Below are 6,439 nucleotides of genomic sequence, written 5' to 3'. Positions count from 1 at the left end.
TGAGTGTCCGGGTTTATTTATGGCATGAGACAACTCGCAGCATGGGTCTAGCTTATTGATACGTTCCGTAAAACTCTACTTGAATCCATTTGATTCTTCTTTACCGACAAAAACCCGTACTCGAGAAAATATATTATTTCGAGCGCGGGTTTTTATGGTCAAAGTCTATCTTGTCTTTACCACGAGTTATTTTCCTTGGTTAACAATAATTGTTGTTTTTCCAATATCCGCGGGTTCATCAATTTTCTTTCTCCCTCATAGAGGAAATAAGGTGGTGAGATGGTATACTATATGCATCTGCTTGTTAGAACTCCTTCTAACGACCTATGCATTCTGTTATCATTTCCAATTGGACGATCCATTAATCCAATTGGAGGAGGATTATAAATGGATAAATATTTTGTATTTTCACTGGAGACTCGGGATCGATGGACTTTCCATCGGACCCATTTTACTGACGGGATTCATCACTACTTTAGCTACTTTAGCGGCTTGGCCAGTTACTAGAGATTCGCGATTGTTCCATTTCCTGATGTTAGCAATGTACAGCGGTCAAATAGGATCATTTTCTTCTCGAGACCTTTTACTTTTTTTCATCATGTGGGAGTTAGAATTAATTCCTGTTTACCTACTTTTATCCATGTGGGGAGGTAAGAAACGTCTGTACTCAGCTACAAAGTTCATTTTGTACACTGCGGGGGGTTCCATTTTTCTCTTAATGGGAGTTCCAGGTATGGGTTTATATGGTTCCAATGAACCAACATTAAATTTTGAAACATCAGCTAATCGATCGTATCCCGCGGCATTGGAAATAATATTCTATTTTGGCTTCTTTATTGCTTATGCTGTCAAATCACCGATTATACCCCTACATACATGGTTACCAGATACCCATGGAGAAGCACATTACAGTACATGTATGCTTCTAGCTGGAATTTTATTAAAAATGGGAGCATATGGATTGGTTCGGATCAATATGGAATTATTACCCCATGCTCATTCTATATTTTCTCCCTGGTTGATGATAGTCGGAACGATTCAAATAATCTATGCAGCTTCAACTTCTCCCGGTCAACGCAATTTAAAAAAGCGAATAGCCTATTCCTCCGTATCTCATATGGGTTTCACAATTATCGGAATTGCTTCCATAACTGATATGGGACTCAATGGAGCCATTTTACAAATCATTTCTCATGGATTTATTGGTGCTGCACTCTTTTTCTTGGCAGGAACGAGTTACGATAGAATACGTCTTGTTTATCTCGATGAAATGGGAGGAATAGCTACCCCAATGCCAAAAATATTTACCATGTTAAGTAGCTTCTCGATGGCTTCGCTTGCACTGCCAGGAATGAGTGGTTTTGTTGCAGAATTGGTAGTCTTTTTTGGAATAATTACCAGCCCAAAATACCTTTTAATGCCAAAAATACTAATTACTTTTGTAATGGCAATTGGAATGATATTAACTCCTATTTATTCATTATCTATGTTACGCCAGATGTTCTATGGATACAAACTATTCAATGTTACAAACTCCTACTTTGTGGATTCTGGACCGCGAGAACTATTTGTTTCGATCTGTATCTTTCTACCCGTAATAGGTATCGGTATTTATCCCGATTTCGTTCTCTCACTATCAGTTGAGAAGGTAGAAGCTATTCTATCTAATTACTTTCATAAATAGTTTTCATAAATAAGAAATAAAGTCAAATAATCCTGTGATTTACAAAATCGGTCGCTGTACACTGAAAAAAAAAAAATGAAGTGAATTGGAATTGTAATCAGATACATCTGGAGTTTTTGAGAACCATTTGAATTACTACTTGATTCAAATGGTTCTCAAAAACTCACACTAATTTTCGTTATATATTGGAGATTGATGTTCCCATGTATTCTTCAAGTCCCTTCTTCAATTCGCTGTTAATGTGAATGAACCATAACTATGTAGTCCTATTCCTAATAGATTGACCCCAAAATAGCATATCCAAATTATAAGAAATCCGATAGAAGCTACAATTGCCGAATTAACACCTTGCAAACTTTGATTTGTTCTAGTATGTAAATAAATCGCGAATATGGTCCAAGTAATAAATGCCCAAGTTTCCTTGGGGTCCCAATTCCAATAAGACCCCCATGCCTCATTAGCCCATACTGCTCCCGAAAGAATACCTATGGTTGAAAAGATAAACCCTAGACTAATGACACGATAACTCCAATGATCCAATCGCCGAGTCAATCGATACCTGTGATAATTTCTAAATGAAGGAAAAGAAGTGTTTTGTAAAACACTTCTTTTCTCATTCAAGTATTGGATCTCACCAAAGGAAAATGTCCCAATTAATAAATGATTGGTTTTAACAACAATATCTGTGTTTTTTCGAAATGTGATGACTAGAAAAGCTACTGATAATAACGCTCCACATAAAAGAGCTGCATAGCTCAATAACATCATACTTACGTGCATCATTAACCACTGGGATTGTAGGGCGGGTACTAATATTGCGGATTGATGCATTCAGTTAAAAGACCTGAAGTGGCAAAGCCTTGGGTAAAAATAGCACTTGGCCCAGTTATTGCGCTTAAATTATTTTTATGGTTCCCCACTTTAGGAACCATATGAATAATGGAGAAACTCCATGAAAGGAACATTAATGATTCATATAAATCACTTAACGGGAAATGTCTCAAATAAATCCAACGAGTTATTAATAATCCTGTTATACAGAAAAAAGTAGCTATAATGCCTTTTTCTGATGAATCACATATTCCTACGATTTGATGGACTAATAAATCCATCAAATGAATCGTAATAACAATTGAAATGATCGAAAAAGATATGTGAGTTAATATATGTTCTAAAGTCGCAAATATCATAAAAAATTATTTTGTAAAAAAAAAAAGGGGGGGGTGTGTGTTCCTCAATTATGGAATGGAAATAAGGAAAGGAATTGAATTCCTTATAAGATAGGATTTATCTTGCCCCTTTTAGGGGATGCCGCCACTCGGATTCGAACCGAGATGCTCTAGCACTGCTTCCTAAGAGCAGCGTGTCTACCGATTTCACCATGGCGGCTTGATCGAAATAATAATAGCCCATACTATGTTCAATCGTCGAGATTGATGGATTCAATCCAATCGATCTTAGGAAAGATTAGAATCGATGAATCAAAAAACTCGTTCAAATAAATATTTGAACGTTCAATAATACTTAACTTAGTATAGTGGTATGGTGTCAGTTTTAACAATCATTTTCACGGAGTATAAGTCCCCCTGGACCAGTTGGAACTAGAGGGTTATGTCCTCAGTCGAGGTATACAACTAAAAATTGTCCTTTTTTTTCTATCTCATTTTTTTTTTATGATTCATTTCTCATTTATCTCATTTCATGGATCCGACATAAAAATGAGATTTTTGTTATTGTGAAAGCGAATTGATGGGGAAAGTTACAATCCCCATCTCGCAAATTATAAAAATCTAATAGAATACCATTCTAGAATACTATAAGGAATGAAAAGTGAAACCTTTATCTTCTATCTAATGACTTCTTTTTTTTTTTTTCAAACAAAACAAAACGGAAATCAATCGTTTTTAGAACTCAATTAGACAGGCGAATTATTATTCTACATACCACAACATCCAGTTCTATCTCATATTGATGAGTTCCAAAATTCGTTAATGTAAAATGTAAATTATTCATCTTCTAAATCATCCAATTCATCGAGTCATGTCGATTCATTCAGATTATTCCGCGGCTTTATTACTTGTTTGTTGCACAAAAAAACTTTTTGAATGCCCGGTAGAAATAGATTTAGCTAAGGATAAAGCTTTTATCGCGGCCCAATATCCCTTTCTCTTCCAAATATTTTTGCGAATACGCTTTTTTGACATAGAAGTACGTTTCTTTGGAACTGCCATTTTAAAAGAAAGAGGTTTCTCATTTTTATAGTTGGATGTGAAAGACATGTATTGTATTGTTCAAAATAAATCGTTCTTTCTATCCATTATCTATATCTATTCCATAGTGGATACTTCCTTCATAACATAAAAAATACAGATATGTGCGCATCACATATAGTATAACTAGGGATGAAAAAAAAAAAAGGGTTCCAATTTATATCTCAGTCTATTTATATATCGTCATGTTACATTTAATAAATCAAATCAAAAAACTTAAGAACCCATACATTTTACCCTTACCTAATTTAAGAAAACAATAATATAAAATTTTTTCGATTAATTGATCAAACTCGAGAATGGAGTACCCATAATTTAAATTCAAATGAGATCATGTAGTTAATCTCTTAAACGATACATTACTTGATAAAGGTCATTTTAGTAATTTATTATTTCAGCTCTATGCGAAATGACGAGTATCGTAGGATTTTCCATAAAATATGTTTGTTTTATTTGACTAGAAGCCAATCAATCAGTTCCAGAATGAATTAGTCAATGACTCCAAATAAACTAACTAAAATAACTAGGTGTTATTTTATTAGGTCGAGTTATTGGTGGATCCTATAATTCATATCAGAATCAAGTACTATTTTGGTGTAATTCTTTTTCCTTATTACTATATGGATATAAATCACCGTAATAGTGGAATGATTGAAAATCTCATATTCTGTATCTCAATAAATATCTTAGTTAATCACTAGGTAGTCATTTTTAAGCAGTAACTTGGTTATTTGAACAATTGTAACTTCTTGATTTGAATTTTTCAAATATCTGGGAAAGAATCAGAATAATGAAGAATTCAAAATAATATTTGAGTTTTTATATCTTGATTTTTTTATTTATTTGATTATTGCTCTTTACAAAAAAGATAAGAGCTGGTGAATCGGAAAAATTAATAAGAATAAAAAAAAAAAGTTTGATTTGATTATGCAACCCATATATCAATATGCATGGATCATACCTTTCGTTCCACTTCCAGTTACTATGTCAATAGGATTGGGACTTCTGCTTGTTCCGACCGCAACAAAAAATCTTCGTCGTATGTGGGCTTTTCCCAGTGTTTCATTGCTAAGTATAGTTATGGTTTTTTCGGCCGATCTGTCTGTTCAACAAATAGATGGCAGTTCCATCTATCAATATCTATGGTCTTGGACCATCAATAATGATTTTTCCTTAGAGTTCGGACACTTGATCGACCCACTTACTTCTATTATGTCAATACTAATCACTACTGTCGGAATCATGGTTCTTATTTATAGTGACAAGTATATGTCTCATGATCAAGGATATTTGAGATTTTTTGCTTATATGAGTTTTTCCAATACTTCCATGTTGGGATTAGTTACTAGTTCCAATTTGATACAAATTTATATTTTTTGGGAACTCGTGGGAATGTGTTCGTATCTATTAATAGGTTTTTGGTTCACACGACCAATCGCAGCAAATGCCTGTCAAAAAGCATTTGTAACTAATCGTGTAGGGGATTTTGGTTTATTATTAGGAATCTTAGGTCTTTATTGGATAACAGGTAGTTTCGAATTTCGGGATTTGTTCGAAATCTTCAATAACTTGATGCATAATAATGGAGTTAATTCTTTATTTGCTACTCTGTGTGCTTCCCTATTATTCGCTGGTGCAATTGCTAAATCTGCGCAATTTCCCCTTCATGTATGGTTACCTGATGCCATGGAGGGACCCACCCCTATTTCGGCTCTTATACATGCTGCTACTATGGTAGCAGCGGGAATTTTTCTTGTCGCTCGACTTATGCCTCTTTTCACAGTTATACCTTACATAATGAATCTCATTTCTTTGATAGGTATAATAACGGTACTATTAGGAGCTACTTTGGCTCTTGCTCAAAGAGACATTAAGAGAAGCTTAGCTTATTCAACAATGTCTCAATTGGGTTATATTATGTTAGCTCCAGGGATGGGTTCTTATCGAGCTGCTTTATTCCATTTAATTTCTCATGCCTATTCGAAAGCATTATTGTTTTTGGGCACCGGATCCATTATTCATTCAATGGAACCCATTGTTGGATATTCTCCAGATAAGAGTCAGAACATGGTTCTTATGGGTGGTTTAAGAAAATATGTACCAATTACCAAAATGACTTTTTTATTAGGTACACTTTCTCTTTGTGGTATTCCACCTCTTGCTTGTTTTTGGTCCAAAGATGAAATTCTTAATGATAGTTGGTTGTATTCACCGATTTTCGCGATAATAGCTTGTGCTACGGCGGGATTAACTGCATTTTATATGTTTCGGACATATTTACTTACTTTTGAGGGGTATTTATATGCGCATTTTCAAAATTACAGTGGCACTCAAAATAGCTCGTTTTATTCAATATCTATATGGGGAAAAGAAGAATCAAAACTGGTTAACAGAAATTTGCTTTTATCAAAAATAAATAAGAATGAAAAGGTTTCTTTTTTTTCGAAGACGACATATAAAATTGATGGGAATGTACGAAATCTAA

This window comes from Tasmannia lanceolata, unplaced genomic scaffold (genome assembly GCF_043159265.1).
Source record: "Tasmannia lanceolata isolate RefF3 unplaced genomic scaffold, GAP_Taslan_0.1 ptg000093l, whole genome shotgun sequence".
Classification (NCBI taxonomy): Eukaryota; Viridiplantae; Streptophyta; class Magnoliopsida; order Canellales; family Winteraceae; genus Tasmannia; species Tasmannia lanceolata.
The sequence above is the reverse complement of the archived record's forward strand: the minus strand, read 5'-3'. Positions refer to the sequence as shown.